This window comes from Piliocolobus tephrosceles, chromosome 17 (assembly GCF_002776525.5).
Source record: "Piliocolobus tephrosceles isolate RC106 chromosome 17, ASM277652v3, whole genome shotgun sequence".
Taxonomy (NCBI): domain Eukaryota; kingdom Metazoa; phylum Chordata; class Mammalia; order Primates; family Cercopithecidae; genus Piliocolobus; species Piliocolobus tephrosceles.
The window spans coordinates 65,277,727-65,291,819 of NC_045450.1; the positions used below are offsets into that span (position 1 = coordinate 65,277,727).

The window sequence follows — 14,093 nt, forward strand, 5'->3', positions numbered from 1 at the left end:
TGAGAACACTCTCTATTCCCAAGTCCTGATGTTGAAACTAATTGCTAAGAGGAGAGAAGTGTCTAGGCATTGGATGATGAGGTCAGATCTGTGTTTTAGCAGTAGTGTATGCTTTTGCTGGCTTCTCCTCTTTGGTTCCATCTTTAAAAGCCCATGACCTCTGCTCTTCCTGACATCACAGATGCTCTCATCCTGTCCTGTGGCTACATCCCACCTCTGGATCTGGAGACCCCCGCATTCACATGACTAGCCCAGCTTCTGTCCTTGACTCCAGGCTCGTTCATCCAGCTGCCTGCTGGGCATGTCCCCTCAACTCTCCAATGGGGAACTCGAAATAATCATGGCCACAAAACCCCTTGATCGGCCTCTCCTCCCCACTCAAGCCTGCCCTCTCTCCCCATCTTGGTAAAGGCCACCCTCTTGATTCTGGGCTTTCCCTCACAGCTCCACATCCTCCATCAGCAAGTCTTTGTGGTTCTGCCTCAAAATAAATCCCCAATGTACTTACCACTCTCCAGTCCCACTGGCACCATCCAAGCCTCCATCATGGCTCATTTCCCAGGATCAGCAGAATAATAGGCCCCAAAGGTGCCCACTACCCAAATCTCCAAGACCTGTGACTGGGTAACTTCACATGGCAACGGGGACTTTTGAGATGTGATTAAGCTAAGGACCTTGAGATAGTGAGGTTATCCTGGTTGTCTAGATGAGCCCAGTGGTAGTCCATTCTTGCACTGCTATAAAGAAACACCTGAGACTGGGTCATTTATAAGAAAAGACTTTTAATCAGCTCACAGTTCTGCAGGCCGTACAGGAGGCATGGCAACATCTCTTTCTGGGGAGGCTTCTGGAAGCTTCTCTTCATGGTGGAAGGAAAATCCAGAGCAGGCACCCTACATGGCGAAAGCAGGAGCAAGAGAGCCAGGGGAGATGCTCCCTATTTTTAAATGACCTGATCTCATGAGAATGCACTCACTATGGAGAGGACAGTACCAAGGGGGATGGTACTGTCCCCATTCATGAGAAATCCATCCCTGTGATCCAGTCACCTCCCATCAGGCCCCACCTCCAACACTGGGGACTACATTTCAATATGAGATTTGGGCAGAGACACAAATCCAAACTGTATCAAGTCCAATGTAATCAGAGGGGTCCTTAGGAAAGGGAGGCAGGAGGGTCAGAGTTAGTGGAGAGGTGATGATGTAGGAGAGAGAGAGGGAGACAGGAGGAGAGAGGTTTGAAAATGCTATATTTCTGTTTTTCAAGATGGGTGAGAAGCCACAGCCTACATCTGCAGGCAGCTTCTAGAAGCTGGGAAAGGCAAGGAATGGATTCTCCTCTGGAGCTTCCAGAAGGATCCCAGCAGTGTCGACACCTTGATTTTAACCCAGTGACACCCATGTCAGATTTCTGACCTACAAAACATTGGGATAATAAATGTGTGTGTGTTTTTAAGCCACATGAGATTTGTGGTAAGCTTGTTACAGCAGCAATGGGAAACTCACCCACCTCCTCACTGTCACTGGTCTCCCTAGGGTTCCTCTTGGCCTGTTGGTTACTCCATTCTCGGCACAGTAGACAATGTGGGCTTCATAAAAGCTTCTTTCAGATCACATCGCTTTGGCACAGAAAACCTTCCAATGGCTTCCATTGTCCTTAGAACAAAATTCCAACTCTTCATCATGGCTGAAGAAGTCCAGTTACTTGTCTCTGAGTACACCCTCCCTCCAATGTCCCCCTCTTGCCCCTACTTCTCTAGGCTCTAGACACCCTGGATGCCTTTCTGTTCCTTGAGCAATTCACCCGTGTTGCCACCTCCAGGCATTTTTCTGGGCTGCTTCTCTTCCAGGAATTTCTTATCATTTGTCCTTAAGAGCTTGGTCTGAGGTCTTCTTTGATGATATTGCATGTTAAAAAAAAAAAAAAAAAAACCCCTTGGCAAATCTCTATCACATTCCCCTGCTTTATTTCATCTCTACCATTTATCAGTAACTGAAATTATCTTATTCATCTATGTATTTCTTTGGTGAATCTTCACAACAGCATCAGGAGGCTCAATTACCACCTTTGTTTCACAGATAATGAATGAAACTGAAATGCAAAGGGCAAAGGAGCTTCTAGAAGATGTTAAGCACCTTGTTCAAGATCCCACTGTTAGTCCACATATAGTCAGCCTTTGAAACTGAATTGACCCCAAAGCCTGGCTTTTGGCCCCAAGCACGACCAGTGCTCACAGTTATGAAGCCCTTGTGTGGTTGATGGGGGGAGTGGGGCCATTGTTTCTCACTCCCCCAGCACTCGAATGATGGCTGGGCTATGGCAGCACTCAATATTTATCAGTTTGGATGAAGAAATGCATGCATGCATGAATGGATGAAAGGAGGAACGCAGCCCTGTATAGTGGCTGGCACAGAGTCAGTGTTGAATAAAGATGACTTATTTAATATCCTGATCATGATGATGACCGATGAGAAAGCGGCTTGTTCACCATGAAGTGCTACACACGTGTGATTTCCTCATTAACTGTATTAGCTGCCCTGCTGGGGGAGAGGCAGCGGGGAATGCCTTGGGTCTCAGCATCCCCAGAATCAAGTTGAAAGACACAGGGGCCTGGCATGGGGTGCGGGAAGTCTGAGCTGGCAGAGACCCAGTCTGGTGGCCAGACAAGAAGAAAGAAACTTCCGTGGAGGAGGCGCTTGTGTTATTACAAGTGCAAACTTAGAGAGGCAACAAACGCCAATTTCTCAGTGTGTACAAACACACACACACACACCACCTCAGACCCCCCAGGGCCCTGCCAGACAGATCCAGCGGAGGAGAAGCCTCTGGTGGATGAATCTGCAGATGCCTCCCCAGGCGCTGTCTGGAGCGACCCTCCCGTCATTAACACTCTATGCAGCTGAGCACGTGCTTTTTATTGGGATGAGTATAAATAAACAACAACAGGAGACTTGGAAAAAAAATGACCCCCAGAGGAAACCCGATCCTCAGGCAATTAGAGCACTTCTGTTCAGATAATTGCCCGCTGAAATGGTGAGCTGGGTGCCAATCCTCCAAAGGCAACAACACTGGCCACCACAGGCTGATTACAGCCCCCCAGGCCACGAGAGCCTCCCTGCCTTTGTCTGCCGCTCAGTGAAGGGACACCCAGCGTGTGAACAGTGCGTGCACCATGTTCAGTGAATCTGGCAGTGAGTGTGGCCAAGGCAGGGGTTCTCACAGGGGTGGGTGATTTTAGCCCTCAGGGTAAGTTTGGCGATGTCTGGAAACAATTTTGGTTGCTCCAACTGGCATTTAATGGGTGGAGGCCAAAGATGCTGCTAAACACCCTGCAACGCCCAGGATAAGCTCCCACAATAGAGAACTGTACAGCCCAAAGTATCTGCAGTGCTGCAGTTGAGAAGCCCTGGTTTAGAGAGAGGAGCTCCCTAAACATCTACAAAGGCAGAAGTTGCTAATGGACTCCGAACACCCACCATGGGCCAAACACTTTGTCAAACATAAGGCTTCATTGCTGAATCCTCACAACAGCATCAGGAGGCTCAATTACCACCTTCGTTTCACAGATAATGAATGAAACTGAAATGCAAAGGAGCTTCTAGAAGATGTTAAGCAACTTGTTCAAGATCCCACTGTTAGTCCACACATAGCCAGCCTTTGAAGCTGAATTGACCCCAAAGCCTGGCTTTTGGCCCCAAGCATGACCAGTGCTCACAGTTATAAAGCCCTTACTTTGTGCCTGTCACTCTCACATATACCACCTTCTAGAGACTCCATGGGAAATGTGGAATGGTCAGGAAAACACGGCCTTTGGCTTCCTATGGCCCTGAATTCTATGACCTGCTGTGCCATTTTTATTTGTCATGACATCTTGGGCATATTAGTGAAACTCTCTAGTTTCTTTATCTGTGAAATGGGACAACAATACTGCATAAACCCACCAAAGGGTTTATGCAGTATTGCATGTAAATGCTTTCCAACAGTGCCTAGCACACCGGCCTCAGTGAACAGTAGCTATGACTGTGATTGCTACTACTGAGTTTGAAATTCAGAGCCACAGAGGTGCCGATTTTTACCAGGGAAATGGGGCCATATAGAGCAAGCAAGGGAGACTGACAGTGGGGGGCAAGAAGGGGAGAGGGACAGGAGGGAGTGGAGGGAGTCCATTCCTGTAGCTGCCAGAACTGTTGCACCCAATGTCTCTTTGTCCTCCCTCCTTTGGGGAAAGTGCTGTGTTTGGTTTGCTAGTGAAGGCCCACGATCCTCTGTCTCACAGAAATAACCAAACCTGTAAACATAAAAGAGTAGGCTGCAGGGAGGGCAGGGGGATTCCACTGCAGCTTATAGAGCCACTCTGGCTTTGAGCCTGTTGGAGGTGGGGCAGGGGCTAGGATCACCCCACACACACACAGATTCCCAGGCTTCTTCCCATATGAAAAGAGGAGAATTAACACCTCTTCACCACCTGTTCTGTGAAGGTACTGTTGATACAGCTCATTCAATTTTCCCAGAAATCCCTGCGAAGTCATATTACACCCATCTCACAACTGGGAAAACTGAGGCTCAGGGAGGTTTGTTAATGTGGTCAGAGTTGTAAAGCTGGGAAATGGCAGCTCTGAGCCCTGATTCTGTGCCAATGCCTTTAACTACTTCACCTCAGGCCCAGTGTGCCTGTGCAAGATGGTGCTAAGACTGGTGGGCCCACTGGGGGCTTCTCTCTGCCTCCTTTCTCTATCCCACTAGGGACTGTTGGCCACAGTGAGCATATGTCCCAAGCCCCAGACCAGCCTCTTGGTCTGAAAAGATGGAGTGTACTCAGCAGGCACAATGAGACTAAAATCAGGACCTCCTAGAACAGCACTGTCCCATAGAACTTTTGGACAATGCAAATGTTCTATATTCACGCTATCCAATGTAGTGGCCTGCTAGCCACAGGTTGTAAAATTTCAGAAGAGAATGTTCAATTTTATTTAATTTTAATCAGTCTATTAATTTTAATCAATTGAATTATGTATTTAAAGTCACATGTAGCTAGCAGCTTCCACATCGGACAGTACAGGGAAAACATAGGACTCAGTCTGTGGGCTTTTTGCTAACCATGTCCTTCGCAATGATTCCTTCAGGTCAACCAGCCTTCCATTTCTCTGGGCTAAGGGGTGAGGAAGCCTTTTGGATGATCTGAGTTCACAGAGGATCCCCCTTTCATGTTTCCGGTCAGTCATAGGTCAGTCAGCCCACCCACAGACATATGCTGAGACCCTATTTTGAGCCAAGCCCAAGCCAGGTGTGGGTACCATCCTCACCCTGGAGGAGGTCCTGGGCTAATAGGGCAAGTTAAAGAATAGCAATGATCATAAAATGATAGCAATGATAATGATGATAGTGATGGTGGTGGTGGCAGTGATGATGAAGACAGTGATAATGGCAATAATGGCAGCAGTGATGGTGGTGGTGATGATAATGATAAAGACGGTGGTAGTAATGATGAAGATGGTGATGATGGTGATGATGATGGTGATGATGATGGTGGTGAAGATAGTGATGACTATAGTGATGATGGTGATAAGATGGTGATGACTATCTTGATGGTGATGATGGTGATGAAGATGGTGATGACTATAATGATGGTGATGATGATGATGGTGATGATGTTGATGGTGATGATAATGGTGATGAAGCTGGTGATGACCATAGTGGTGATGAAGATGGTGATGACTATAGTGATGGTGATGATGTTGATGAAAGTAACAGTGGTGTTGTTGATTGTGATAATGACAATGGTGATGGTGATGGTGGTGATGACAGACAATGATGAAGCTAACGATGAACAATGATAGTGTTGATGATAAAGGCACTATCGATGAGATAAGAACAGGGACTTGGAATCACCCTCTGGATTCAAATCCACATTCCACCACTTACTAGGTATGAAGCCATGAGCAAGCCACTTACCCTCTTTGACCCTTGGATTTCTCTTTTGAAAAATAAAATTAGTAAAAGCATGTCTGCCTAAGATGGCTAAGATCATTAAATAAAATATGTAAAGCATAGCCTAACACATGAAAGAATGAATAAATATTAGCTTTATTATTATTATTCACTACTATTCAAGGCATACTATTTCTCAAGTTAATGTCTTAATCTCAATTAGTCTTCACGTTGACTCTACCTCATTTCCATTTGACAGATAAGAAAACTGAGACTCAGACAAGTTTAGAGAATTTGCCCAGGTTCTTAGAAACAAGTAGCAGTGCTGTGATTTGAATGCCAGTCTACATGACTTCAAAACTTTTCAAGTTGCCTAGTTGCCCAGTATGCTGCAAGTTAGGCACAATAAGTACTCTCAACATGGCATGGTAGAGAGAAAATGTTGATGCCTGCATGCATCAGCTAAGTGGTTGGGACAACTCCACTTCTTGTGGCTTTAGTGTCTCACCCATAAAATAGAACCATTTCTGTCCCTGGATCAGTGTAGGGAATCTATGGAAGCATATGAGTTCATCAGTACAGTAGTCCATGGAAAAACCTCACATGGAGCTGGCACCCAGCCACAGTTAATATTAACTCACGTTATCAGCGAGTATTGAATCATTTTTCACAGGCGCAACACACAGCACCCCACGAGCACTCCCTCGATGACCTTTTCTCTCCCCTTTAATGACATACAGTGCTAACCTCCAAAGCCCTTTACCTGAGTGGGACAAAGGAGTGTGTTACTTCCCTCACACAGTTTTGCACTGCTCGGCAAGGCCACAGCGAGGGGGGTATGAGCTCTTCAGGGTCATGGCACACCCCTGCCCCAGGCCCTCCCAGGGTTATCACCTTGGTGCATCAGAGTGTAGAGACTCCACAAGGAATCCTGAAATCACCAACGATCTGCTGGGGTGAGAGCTGCCAGGGAAGGGAGAGGGTATTTATAAACCTGGCGCTGGTGGCTGAGCCCTTAGGAACCTGAGAAAGAGAGCAGCTTTCCTGCCCCGCAGGGAAACCAAAGAGGAAAAACACCAACAGGCTTCAACTTTGGGCTCCAGTCAAAAGCCACTGAGGGTACATCCAAGTCCCCTTCTAAATTTAGAACATTCAGCCAAATCAGTTCTCCAGCTCACCGAGCATCTTTCCCCTAGGCTGGACTGGGACGTTCTTCTGAAAGCCAGGGACACAGATGGGAGGGCAGATCCAAACCCACTTTGCCTCCATTTTTGTTCCCATCCCACTGGGGGCCAGGACACTCCAGGCATTTTTCATGCCTGAGACAGGACCGTGGGGTATAAAGTGATTTGAAGTCAGTGAGAAGGTTCAAATGTTGACACTAGCTGCTGGTTCTAACCAGCCTAAGATCTCAGACTAGCATCTTAAGCTTCCTGTATCTCAGTTCCTTCAACTATAAGGTAAGCAAAACCTTCAGCAAGTTACTTTACCCAGGTGAGTCTTCATTTCATCCTCTCTTACAAAAGGAGAGAAAGGCTTACCAGGTGTCTTCCAGTCCCCGACCCTCAGTTTCCGTGTATTTCTTTTTATTTATTTATTTATTTTTTTGAGATGGAGTTTCGCTCTTGTTGCCCACGCTGGAGTACAATGGCATGATCTCGGCTCACTGCAAACTCTGCCTCCCAGATTCAAGCGATTCTCCTACCTCAGCCTCCCAAGTAGCTGGGATTACAGGCATGCACCACCATGCCTGGCTAATTTTGTATTTTTAATAGAGATGGGGTTTCTCCATGTGGTCAGGGTGGTCTCAAACTGCCGACCTCAGGTGATCCACCCACCCCAGCTTCCCAAAGTGCTGGGATTACAGGCTTGAGATACCGTGCCCCGCCAGTTTCCCTATATTTCACAGGAGAGCAAGACTGACTAGTCACCTTCCAGTACTCAAGCCTCAGTTTCCCTATCTTTCACAGGGAAAAATTGTGCCTCAGAAAAATTCCATGAGGATTAAGTACAAGGGCAAGCCAAGAGTTCATAGCCCAGGAGCATATGGTGACACTCAATCCATGTGGGTAGAACCAAGATGGAAACTAGAATCTGAAAGTCTCTATTCTGAGTCTCTCTCTCTCTTTCTTTTATAATAATTTCAACGCATGTTTTTAAACATTACCCATGTGATCCCTGGCCCTATTATTAGTCCAGAGATGAAAACAGGGGTCAGAGCAATTGTAATCAAAAGGCATTTCTCTATCCCTGACCCTGATGCTATGGTCTGAATTTTTGTGTTCCCCTAAAATTCCTATGTCGAAACCTAACTGCCAAGGTGATGGTATTAGGAGGTAAGGCCTTTAGGAGATTATTAGGTTATGAGGGCACATCCTCCATGAATGGAATCAGTGCCCTTATAAAACAGGCCTGAGAGGGTTCCCTGCTCCTTCCACTATGTGAAGACATAGTGAGAAGGTACCATCTGAGAAAGTAGGCTCTCACCAGACATAAAATCTATTGGTGCCTTGATCTTCGACTTCCCAGCCTCTAGAACTATGAGAAATGGGTTTCAGTTGCTTATAGGCTACCCAGTTTATGGTATTTTGTTATAGCAGCCTGGATGAACTAGTACCATCTCCTTCACTAATAATAATAATAATAGTTAAAAGCAATTGAGCACTTACTATGTACAGACATTGGGTTAAGACTTTACATAAATTATATAATTAAATCAATTATCAATGGTTAACATACATGTCAGAACCAAGGGTCATTTGACACAACAATAAAATATAAAATAGCAATACCAATACCAAAGCTTTCCTTCTCTGACTTAATCTTCCCATTATCCTTATGATATACTACCGGGGGCATTGTACATCAGCTCAAGAACAAGCCCCTTTCGGGTATTCCATGGAGCCTGCCATATATTCCTGCTTGCCAGCTCCAGTGCCATCTCTCTGTGGGAGCATCCATTGCTGTTCCCAAAGCCCCACTGCACTGCACTATGTCCTCTAGCTTGATGCCATCCTGGGCTCCAACAACCACCCCAGGTGGGAAAGTACCTATCCCCACTCAGGCTACATCCTGTTTCCCTTGTTAAAAAACACCATGGTTCTGTGCTTGCGGTGCCTCACCAAGTTTTGATATGAAGCAGCTCTTTGGTTCTGTGCTCAGGTTTTACCATAGCTGCCTTGCTCTAGGGGGAGTTCAGTGGGGATGTGCATTCCTCAGACATGGACCTCTGTTCTTGGAGCAAGCTTTTGGCCTGGATTCAATCTTCCTTCAGAATGTTTATGTCCCAGAAGGCCCTGAGCAAAGAACCTCCATGAGGCCACCCCATCATCTTCTAGACAGGCCCAGATATTTCTGACTCCTGGGGTGAACACAATAGTTTGTGCTTCCCAGCTGGGACTCACATTCAGAAGATCAAGCTTCTGGCCAGCCACGCTGCAGCTCAAAGCTTGCGGTTGTCTTCTTAGTACCGGGTTGGTTTTGAAATGACTCATCCACAGCATCTGGCTGCTTTTTGTGAGAAACTTTGTGCATTGTTGAGGCAAATGGTTAGCATGAGGGGTGCATCTCTGCTCAATGATTGTTCAATACATGCTCAATGATTTAGACTAAATTTCATTCATGCATTCATCAAATACGTATTGAGTTTCTGCTCTGTACACCCTATGATGACCCTAGGATGGCAATTGGAGACACTGTGACGTGCAAAACAGTCACATAGCTGAAAGGGTCAGATACTCATTTATTCCAAAAATGGGCACAAAAATGTACAAAATGCGAAAAATCTCTTCTCTTGTGGAACTTATATTTGAGCATCAATAAGCACATGCAATGAAGCACCAAGTGGAGCTGCTATCAGAGAACTCTGGAAAATTACAACAGGGTGAAGAAGTGGAATGATCAATTCTATGTGGAGAAGGGAGGAGGATCGGGGTGGCTCCTGGTGGTGGGGGAGGGGGTTGATCCCTGAGTTAAGTCTGATAGAAGAATAGGTATTAATAGGTTTTGAAGACAAGGACACAGTGTGGACAAAGGAATGAGACTGCTTGCTGGTAGGGGAAACCAAGAGTAGATTGTAGAAGTTGGAACATTGGGTACAGGGAGAAGAAGGAGTGACATCATGAGAAGAGATTAAGTCTATGAAGACATCAAAATGAGAACCTCTTTTAGTCCGTGGTTCCCTAGGAAACTGAGCCCGAGGCTAAAGCTTATCAGGGAGTGCAATCTCTGGGAAGTAGAAGTGAGGGAAAGGGGGAGTAAGTACGGGAAGCACTGGGAGTAAATAGAAGGAAGTCATTACCCAACTGGTCATGACTTGGTGACAAGGTGATCTCTTTGGCTTTACCAGGCATCTTTGCAGAGAACGTGAGAAAGATTGCATCTCTGAAACATCCGTCTAAGGGAGGGAAGACAGGGGCTTTATACAAGGCTTCCGTAAGGCATTTGTCAACATTTGCCCCATAGGTGGTTAACTCCTGCACTTCTGATGTGTAAGCACTAGGCATGTGGGAACACCAGGTGGATCACTCAGTGTCTCGCACCTGGAGACAAGGAAGCCCCTGGGCAGGAGAAAAGTGGGCCATGCAGGCTCAAGAGGGGAGGAGACCCTAACAGTAACTGTGATTTGGAGCAACAGGAGAGGCATGCTCCTCCCTTTGGAATTCGGGCCCAGCTGACCAGCATTAACATCAACACAGACCTTAAGACAGGCAGAAAAGACTCTTTAAGTCTGATAAGAGACGTGTACATCTATTCTCTCTGAAGCCTACTACCTGGCTCCCCCACCTGCTGCCTCAACAACCTGGCTACAAAACTAGGGAACAGTACAAGACGCTGCTAGAGCTGCCCCAGCCAGAAAGCAAGGCAAGTGCTCAGATACAGGATGGTGTTTAAACTGAATTTGGTACAAAGCCTTTGACGGATTATAATCCATAGAGTAATGTATTCAAATTTGCATTTTTAAAAGACCACTACTGGATTTCTCAAAGAACTGAAAGTAGATTTGCTATTTGATCCAGCAATCCCACTACTGGGTATCTACTCAAAGGAAAATAAACTATTATATAAAAAAGATACCTGCACTTACATGTTTATCACAGCACTGCGCACAGTAGCAAAAATAGGGAATCGACTTAAATGTCCATCAACCGATGAGTGGATAAAGAAAATATGGCATAGATATACATATGTATGTATATACCATATAAAAGTGGTGTATACACACACACACACACACACACCATGGAAAACTACTCAGCCATTTAAAAAAAGAGTGAAATAATGTCTTTTGCAGCAACTTGGATGGGACTGGAGGCCATTATCCTAAGTGAAGTAACTCAGGAATGGGAAACCAAATACCGCATATTCTCACTTATAAGTGGGAGCTAAGTTATGGGTACACAAAAGCATGTAAAGTGGTATAATCACATTAAAGGCTCAGAAGGAGGAAGGGTGGGAGGGGGGTGAGGGATAAAACAAAATCACCTTTTGGGCACAATGTAGTAGTGTGATGCATACCCAAGTATTCATCACACTACTCAGGAGATGAGTACACTGAAAGCCAGACTTTACTGCTGTATAATTCATCCACGTAACAAAAAACCACTTGTATCCCTAAAGCTATTGAAATAAAAACCTTTAATAATAAAAAAATTTAAAATAAATAAAAAGACCACCCCAGCTGCAGAGTAAAGAAAGGATTTCGAGTTTCCCAAATGGAGATATTTCACAGTATTTTATATCTTTATGTTGTGCACAGGTTTATTTTACTAGCTAAGTTTTTAGAAAATTTATGTGTATATGTTTTACAGGTATTTATATACACAGTACAATGTTAGACTTTATATAATGAAGTCAATGTAAACAAACATATGTGCAAGGTTGAATACTATAGATGGGAGAGAGATATGGACAAAATCAAAAAGGTAAAGTTTAGGGAATGCTGGATTAGACTGGAGGGTAGGTGACCAGCTAGAAGAGAGAATCAGAAGAAAAAATGAAAGAACCTTCCATGATAGGACTGAGAGGAGGGGATAGATAAGAACAATGCTGAAGAGGCAGGTTTCAAAGGACTTGGTCATTAACTGGATGTAAGAGCCTGAGAGAAAGATTAAAATTCAATGATGCTTTAGCAATAGGAAGGTAAAGGATTCATGGAAGGTCAGATGCAGAACTTCACCCCTTCAACTCTGTGTCCCAACCCCATGGGTTCATTGGACAGAGGATGAGATGCTGATTTGTCATCCAAGATCTCCAAAGCCAGATATGCATGCCCTATGTGTCCTTCAAATGAAGAAGTGTGGACCTCAGTGTAGACCTTCAGAAACGGCGAGGACCATCTGCCCCAGAGAAGACCCAACACAGCAGTGGCACAATGGCAACCAGCTGATGAACCATTCTTGTGGTAAACAACCCCAGCCACTTGGATCCCAGCCTGGTGAGTCAGCACCCAGGCTACTGCTTGTCACCCACCAAGAAATGCACATGTTTAGAAATTCGATGACATCTGGAGTTTCAGTCTTAATCAGGCTGGTTTTGGCATTTCCTTTCCAGGCGTGGAGCTGTTTCTGGGTATTTTTCAAAATTATCTATAGGGAATGCCATAGAAAAACCCCTAAACTGAATCTTGCTAGAGTCACAGCTTGCAATTCCATGACTTTCATACATTTATCTCATGACTTGCTGAGTATTCACACCAACAAAGACTGGAGCAGAGACTGTAAAGGGATGGAGCCAAGTTGTACCTAGGCAGAAAATTTCCCCACCTGCTGCCTCATGCCCATCTCAGCTGTGTACCAGGTGTAAACTAAAAATAAAATTCTAAGCCCCTCAGCCATCTGAATGGACCCCTCCTCTTGGCCAAGGGCATTCTAAAGTTAGCCTGAAAAATGAATGCAGGCTATGATGGGAAGTGGGAGTTGGACATGCTCTTCCCTTTGGAATTCAGGCCCAGCTGACCAGTATTAACATCAACACAAACCTTAAGACTGATAGAAAAGACTCTTTAAGTCTGGTAAGAAACATGTACATCTATTCTCTCTGAAGCCTACTACCTGGAGGCTTCAACTAAGTGATAAAAGCCTGGTCTTCACAACCCCTTATTTAACTCAGACATTCCTTTCTATTGATTCTAGGTCTTTAGACAGTAACTCAACTCTTTCTGTCAACTGCCAATCAGAATATCTTTGACCTACCTATGACCTGGAACTACCCGCTCCCAACCACCACCATCCCACCCCACCCCCTCACCCCCTCATTTTCACTTCTAGTTGTTCCACCATTCTGGACCAAACCAATGTACAGCTTACATGCATTAATTGATGTCTTATGTCCTCCCAAAATGTATAAAACCAAGCTGTAGCCCGACCACCTTGGGCACATGTTCTCAGGATCTCCTGAGGGCTGTATCATGGGCCATGGGTCACTTATACTTGGCTCAGAATAAATCTCTTCAAATATTTCACGGAGCTTGACTCTTCTCATCAACACAGGTGTGACAGTGGCAAATCACTTATTTGGGGTTCTCCTACTTCATCTAAAACTTGGGGGAAATATGATCAGTAAAGTACTCTGCAGTTGCTCAATATCTTGGAGTCATGATGATGATTTTGAGACGTCTTATATTTTCTCTTTTATCATCAGCATTCCTCCAGCTCACAGATTCTCTTAATCCTTGTGAATGAATCTTGGACCAGGAACAGCCATATCTGTGAGTTTCTTTTGAGTCAAAAGCCTAGTCTACACACCATTTCTACCTAACTGCCAGTCTACCAGTCTAGGATCATAGCACTAACCAGTGCAACCCAAAAAGTGGTGTGTCCAACACCACCCTCTTGGTTGACACATGGTGTGGAGCAGAAGTTCTCAAAGTGTTTTCTGGGAACTTCTAGGGGTCCCTAAGACCCCTCCAGGGAGTCCGTGAAGTCAAGCTATTTTCATATTAATAATACTAAGGTGTTGTTTGCTTTTCTGATTCTTACTGTCATGAGTGTCTGGCTGAATATTCCAGAAGCTACATGATATGTGATATCACAGTAGATTGAACACAGAAGCAGATATATAATTTACCTGTCGTCTATTACATCAGACATTTACAAGATTTTTAAAAATACAAAAGAATGCCACTCTTTTCACTACTTTTTTTATTTTGGAAACTACAGTTGTTT

At 45.0% G+C, this 14,093-nt stretch overlaps 1 protein-coding gene across 1 annotated transcript in view; it reads right to left on the bottom strand.

Moving 5' to 3' along the window:
* Positions 1–1,771: 1,771 nt before the first annotated feature.
* CDYL2 (chromodomain Y like 2) overlaps positions 1,772–14,093 on the bottom strand; it is a 240,705-nt gene continuing 228,383 nt past the window's right edge. Inside the window, exon 9 of the transcript XR_002734661.2 lies at positions 1,772–1,889. The gene's annotated coding sequence lies outside the window, so the exon portion shown is untranslated. The remainder of the gene's footprint in view (positions 1,890–14,093) is intronic.